Genomic DNA, 7,436 nt, shown 5'->3' with positions numbered 1-7,436 from the left:
TTCCCTAGCTCATTATTTGTATTATGTAATAGTCTCTTTGGCATCTCTCATTTATTGCTTAGATTATAAGCACTGTCATTTAATTAATATCCATAAGTAAATAAAAGCATGCTTTTAAAAAAGCTTCCATTCTAGCTGTCAACTTATTCTTCTTTGTAGATACTCATTTGTTGATTCAGTGAGTATGATTAAATAACTCGTAGCTGTCAGGCACTGTTCCAGATGCCAGACACACAGCAGTAAGTGAAACAGAGTTCATCCACTGATGCAGCTTGCCTTCTGATGGGGGAGACACAACCAGTTAGAACACAAACAAAAATACATATACAATTATGTTCGGATGTAATAAGTGTTATGAAGAAAAATAAGGCAGTAAGAAGGTGAGAGTGAATAGGGGGAGAGGGATACTAAATACTTTAGGAAGGAGTCAGGAAAACTTCTGAAGACCTGAGATTTGAGTAGAGACAAGAATTAAGCCTAAAAGAGCATGGCATGAAGATATCTCAGCAAAGAACACTCCAGGTATCTGGCCACGCTTGTTAGAGCTGAAAAACTTTCAGTAGGTCCATGTGGCTGGAGCTAAGTGAGAACTGAGGGAAGAGGACACTGATAGAACATGAGATCTGCCAAGGAAGGGTCTGGTTTGCTTGGGATAATCAGATTTTATGCCTGTTTCCCTGGCATAATTACTCTTTGGCCCCTTCCATTCTCTGAAGAGTTCTGTTTGGATTATAAACTGTGTGGTAACCCTGTTCTTACACCCAGGTAAGGACTTTGGATTTCAGTTTGAGATGAGACATTATTGCAAGGTTTTCATCTAAAGAATGGCATTGTTTGACTTAACACTTCTTTAATGTCATTAAAAAAACTCTTCCTAGAGAGTGTAGGAGTCAAGAGTGAAAGCAGAGATAGGATGAATTACGTAGCACCCAAAACACAAACGCCAATACAACGCCCCTTTGGGATGTTTCTTTATAGACACTCATGATTTACTTAAGAAACATCATGACTCTTTTTTAACAGTTTTACACTCTGTGTACATTGATTGCCATAGATTTCCTAACCATCAACATGTTTAATGACATAATGCTTAGCCTCTCCATATGACCTGGAAGAATAATTATAAACAAGCAACTTTAATATCCAGTAAAATTTCCTTCTATAAGTATTAAGAAAAACAAAGCAAAACAAAATTTGGGAAAGTTCAAAAACTTGAACTCGATCAAAGATCAAAGATGGCTGCATTTACTGTAACTTTAAGGCATGGTTTACCAAAATAGTGTGTGAAATGATAGCAATATCTGTTTAATTATCATGTACACATTTTCCTAAAATTCTCCATCTAGAACAATGTATTGGAGAAGGAAATGGCAACTCACTCCAATATTCTTGCCAGGAGAACCCCATGGACAGTGGAGCCTAGTTGGCTACAGTCCATGGGGTTGCAGAGAGTCAGACATGACTTAGCAACTGAAGCAACAGAACAATGTATGATCTGCAAAACTGTCAAATATTTATATAGAGTGCAGTCAAAATAATCAGCAAATACGTGGCTATTATTGATCTGGCAAAACTTTTTTTCTCAATGGGAGACACTATGGTACTTCAAGCCAGAAAAGTTTTTTTGTTTTTTTTTAATCAGTGAAAAGTTTTTATGTGCAAAGTTTATTTTAAAAATTTAAACTAATAAGGCTTTCTACCTACATTGAGCTGTGCACCCAGGCTTCAACATAGCAGAGTTTCTCTAATTCTTACTAACATAATGAAGAGCCCAGAGACTTACCCTTCAGAAGGAAGGGTGAGTAAATGAGAAGACAGCAGTCTTAGTCAACTTGATTTTGGAAAATTACACTTGTGTTTTTGTCCTCACTGTTGCTTAACTCCAGTTGAGGCTGAGAATTTCCAGCCCAGAGTAATCCCTGGGGAAGCCTAAAGAGCAGCAGTCCTTCCAGCTCTTGGGAACCCAGCAGTGACCCTGAGAGTGAGCTGTAACTTCTCCATGTAGCTATAACTCTGTCAAGGAAGGGAAAATAATAAAATGCAAAATTCAAGGACATAAAAGTCAGATACCCTAAACAGAATGGTAGTATCCATGGATTCAAAGCAGGAAGTATGCAGAGTTAAAAAGAGAACATTTAAAAAAATGTTTTAAGAAAGACTAAAATATAAAGAAATGTATATATATGTATTATACATAATACACATATGTGTTCATATGTTATCTGTAACAATACTCTTTTAAATATTGTTAAAACGGGCTTTCTCAGTTGTATGAGGTGATGTTTCATCATATATTGACAGTTTATTGATTATCCGTTTAATGACAAAGTCTTCCCTGGTAGCTCAGACCATAAAGTCTGCCTGCGATGTGGGAGACCTGGGTTTGATTCCTGGGTCAGGAAGATCCCCTTGAGAAGAAAACCCACTCCAGTATCCTTGCCTGAAAAATTCTATGGTCAGAGGAGCCTACATGGACAGAGGTGGGCTACAGGCTATGAGGTCAGAAAGAGCTGGACACAACTGAGTGACTAACACTTTCACTTTCACTAATGACAAAGTCATTGTTAACAGAATTCCCCTGTAGATTCTATTTTTAAAAGTTCAGTTGCCCGGGTTTCTAAAAATTTACTGTATGGTTTTTAAGATCTGTATCCTCATTCCAAGTAAGAATGCCTCCCACCAGGGCTCAGACAGAAATCCATCACTATCGTTGGTTTCTGTTACTACATCATTCAATGCAGTCCTAGAAGCCACATGAAAGGCGATGGTTGCTGAGAATGTCCGGAAGGATAAAGCAGTTACCAACACCTGCAGGAAAAAAGATATTCATATACTCAGGCTTTCAGGAAAAACAGGAAGCAAGATGAGAGAAACTCACAGAAACCTGGAAATCAAAAATGGAAACAAAAGGAGCAGGTTATTTGCGCTCCACCCACCATAGCTCACACCACCCTGAGCAAAGCGGTTTCCTATCACAAATCCACCCTCACAAAGGGCAGATTTCAAAAGCAACTTATGTAGTCTAAATTCTGCTGGGGGGAGTTGAAGCCCTCACCATTAAGGCTTCTTGAGTACCTATGGTGCACAGGCCCTGATTTTTTTACAAGCCGCATCCTCATTAGCTCCCTTAAGGGACTTAAGCATCTGCAGATTTGGGTATCCGCAGGAGGTCCGGAAGCAATCCTGTGTGGATTAAAAAAAGGACGATTGTACTCCAGTCAGGGCAGGACTGTTAATTCTGCCATATGTGTTGGAGAATTGAGGCAAGAGAAGTTAAGCGGCTTATTCAAGTTCAAGAAGCAAGTGAGTCTAGAACTCACTTCCCTCTTACTCTCTTGCTCCAACACAACAGGGAGTAAGTTCTATCCTAATGTTAGATAAAAAATTATACAGATGTCCATACAAACCTGTCACTCAGCTAGTCCACAAAGGTTGAGCATTTCTTGGACAGAGTTCTCTGAGTCAGAATACCAAGCAGCCTTAAAAGGCAACAACAGAAGTACAAAGTAACATCTCCATCCTCAGCTTCCTCAGTTAGAAAACTAAAGATAAAATACACACATGAAGCAATTTGGCCAGAAAGTCATATAACACAGGAAATACACCAAACTAAAATGTCCTGGAAACAACAAAATCCCTTTTAAAGAATTTTCCAAATCAAGGTGAAAAAGTATTAGAACATTTTCTGAACAGATGTAAATTAATGTGATAATAAAACTGATTTGAGTTTCTGTCAAAGTTCTTTTTTTTGTTGTTGTTGTTAAAATGTAATCACATTATTAAGGATTAGTCACATAGAAGAATGGAAATCAATTCTTCTAGTAACATATATTGTAAGATTGTTCAATGATTTGTATAGCCATTTATATGAATTATGCATTGATATTCATCTTTCTTGGACATAAAACATGAAATTAAGTATCTGCTTTCCAACGGGTCTGTTTAAAATCTATTTTGTGTACTTTCAACTTCTCAGATTCCTAATTCTATTTTATTCATTTTTCCATACTTTACACAGGTAAATGTAAATAATTAAAATAAGATGTGATTTCCTTGGATTTTCTTTTTCCACATATTTCACTGATACTTAAGAAAAAAAATTTTATGGGGAGAGGAAATAGCTGTATTTAGTATTCATTTTTAACTTTACCACTATGCTGAATATTCAGTCTATCTTTACTTGCTATTTCATTGGATTATGTTGGAAAGATAGAAAATTTAATACAGATTTAAAATAAAGGCATATAAGACCACATTTAAATGTACGGTGACTCTCTGAATATCTGAATCCACTCACTTTGGCCTTTACATGAGTTTTTAAGAACATATTTTAATAATTTCCAACCTTCTTGAATCTACCACACTCTGGTTTAATCTGTGAAATTACTAACCTACCACTTCCTTCTTCTTGCCAATGGTATATCATGGAATAAATTGTGTTAATAGCTTTAAAAAAGTGCCTTGGAAAAAATATTTAAAATTTCTGTGGAGATGCTTAAAGATACTTTGAGTTATCACAAATTTTAGGCTTGGAGATATTACTACTGTAATTGTTTTTTCCAGGCTTACTGAGATATATTTGACATATAATACTGTGTAAATTTAAGAATTGCAATGTGTTAATTTAACGTACTTATATATTACAAAATAATTACCATGATACCAAAAGCTAGCACCTCTATCACATCAGATCAGTACCATTTCTCTTTTGTTCTGAGAATATTCAAGATTTACTTTTTAGGAAATTTTCAAGTATATAAAATTGTTAACCATAATTACCATGTTGTGCATTAGATCCCCAGAATGTATTCATCTTCTAAGTGGAAGTTTGTACAATTTAACCAATTGTTGCAATCTTTCAGTCCCTGGTAACTATCATCTATTCCCTGTTTCTATGAATTTGGATTTTTTTTTTTAGATTCCACATATAAGTGATATCACACAGTATTTGTCTTACTCTGACTTATTTCACTTAACATGATACCCTCAAGGTCTATCTATGTTGTTGCAAATGAAAGGATTTCCTTCTTTCTCATGGTTGAGTAATATTAACACACACACACACACACACACACACACACACACACACACACACATATGGGCTTCCTAAGTGGTTCTAGTGGTAAAGAACCTACCTGTCAGTGCAAGAGACATAGGAGATGTGTGTTCAATCCCTGGGTCAGGAAAATCCCAGGGAGGAGGGCACGGCAACCCACTCCAGCATTCTTATCTGGAGAATCCCAAGGACAGAGGAGCCTGGCAGGCTAGTCTGTAAGGTCACAAAGAGTCAGACAGGACTGAAGTGACTTAGCACACACACACACACGCATATGTGTGTGTGTACATATCTGTTTACCTCATCTCCTTTATTCATTCATCCGTTGACAGACACGTATGTTGTTCTCAGATTTTGGCTATTATGCATAGTAAGACAATAAATGTGGGAGTAAAGATCTCTTTGAGATCCTGGTTTTTATTTCCTTTAGTTTTATATCCAGAAGTAGGATTGTTGAGTCATTTGGTAGTTCTATTTTTAATTTTTTGAGGAGCCTGCATACTATCTTTCATTAGCTGCCTTACTTACATTTCCACCAATGGTGCACAAGGACTTGCTTTTCTGCAAATCCTTGCCAACACTTGCTCTCTCTTGCCTTTTTGATGATGGCTGTTCTAACAGGTGAGAGGTGATATTTCACTGTGGTTTTGTGTTGCATTTCCCTGATAATTAGAGATGCTAAGCACATTTTCATGTACCTGTTGGCCATCTGTATGTCTTCTTTGGGAAAATGTCTATTCAATTTCACTATTTTTTAATTGGGTTAGTTTTTGTCTTGCTATTGAATTGTATGAGTTCTTTATGTACTTTGTGTACTAACCACTTATCAGATATATGCTTTGCATATAATTTCTCCCATTTCATAGGCTGTCTTTTTATTTTGTTGGTTGCTTGTTTTGCTGTGCAGAAACTTTTCATTTTGATGTCATCCCACTTAAGTTTTGCTTTTTTTCATGGTGCCATTATCTAAAAATCATTGCCAAGATCAATGTCAAGGAGACTTTTCCCTATGTTTTCTTAGTATTTTTATGGTTTTAGGTCTTATGTTTAACTCTTTAGTCCATTTTTAGTTTTTTGTGAGGGGTATATGGTAGGAGTGTAACTTCATTTTTATTCCTGTAGTTATCTCAATATCAACTATTAAGGAGACTATCTAGCCTTTCCCACTGAATCTTCTTAGCTTCCTTATCAAATATGTGTTGATCATATATGGGACAGTTTATTTCTGGGTTCTCAACTCTGTTCCATTGGTCTACTGTTTGATGACTATAGCTTAATAGTATAGTTTGAAATGAGGAAATGTGATGCCTCTAGGTTTGTTCTTCTTTCTCAAGATTGCTTTGGTTATTCAGGGTCTTTTGGAGTTATACAAATTTTAGATTTGTTCTACTTCCATGAAATAAGCCATTGAAGTTTTGATAGAGGTTGCATTACATCTAGTGAGGGCTTTGGGTATTATGGGCATTTTAACAATGTTAATTCTTCCAGTACATGAACACAAGATATATTTCCACTTGTTTGTATCTCAATTTCATTCAGTCTTACAGTTTTCAGTGTAACCAAAATCTTTCACTTTGGTTAAATTTATTATTATTTTTGATGTAATTGTAAATGGAATTATTTTTTCATATGTTTTGTTGTTCATGTATAAAAATGGAATTGATTTCTGTATGCTGACTTTATATCATGCAAATTTACTAAATTCATTGATTACTTCTAATTTTATTTTGGTGGAGTTATTGTAACTTTCTGTGCATGAGACCATGTCATCTGCAACAGAGACATTACTTCTTCCTTTCCAATTGAAATCATTTTTCTTTTTCCATCATCTTGCCTGATTGCTGTGGTTAGACTTTCAGTACTATGTTGAATAAAAGCCATGAGACTCGGCACTCTGGCCTTGATTTTGAACTTAACAGAGAAGTTTTCAATATTTCATCACGGAGTATCATGCTGTGTTCCCCAAGTGGTGCCAGTGGTGAAGAATCTGCTTACCAATTACAGATTATGTTAGCTGTGGGATTGTTATATATGGTCTTTATTATGTTGAGGTATATTCCATCTATATTCAAGTTCCTAAAAGTTTTTATCATGAAAGGATGTTGTATTTTGTCAAATGCTTCTTTTGCATCTTTTGAGACAATCATATGATTTTTATATTTCATCCTATCAATGTGGTATATTGCATTTATTGATTTGCGTAAATTGAGATGCTTGCATTCCAGAGATAAACCCTGCTTGATCATGATATATGATCCTTTTAATGTGCTCTTGAATTCAGTTTGTCAATATTTTATTGAGAAATTTTTCACTTATACTTACAATTTTTATACTTCACGCTGGGCTGGATGAAGCACAAGCTGGAATCAAGACTGCCGGG

Source organism: Dama dama, chromosome 33 (genome assembly GCF_033118175.1).
Source record: "Dama dama isolate Ldn47 chromosome 33, ASM3311817v1, whole genome shotgun sequence".
Classification (NCBI taxonomy): Eukaryota; Metazoa; Chordata; class Mammalia; order Artiodactyla; family Cervidae; genus Dama; species Dama dama.
The sequence above is the reverse complement of the archived record's forward strand: the minus strand, read 5'-3'. Positions refer to the sequence as shown.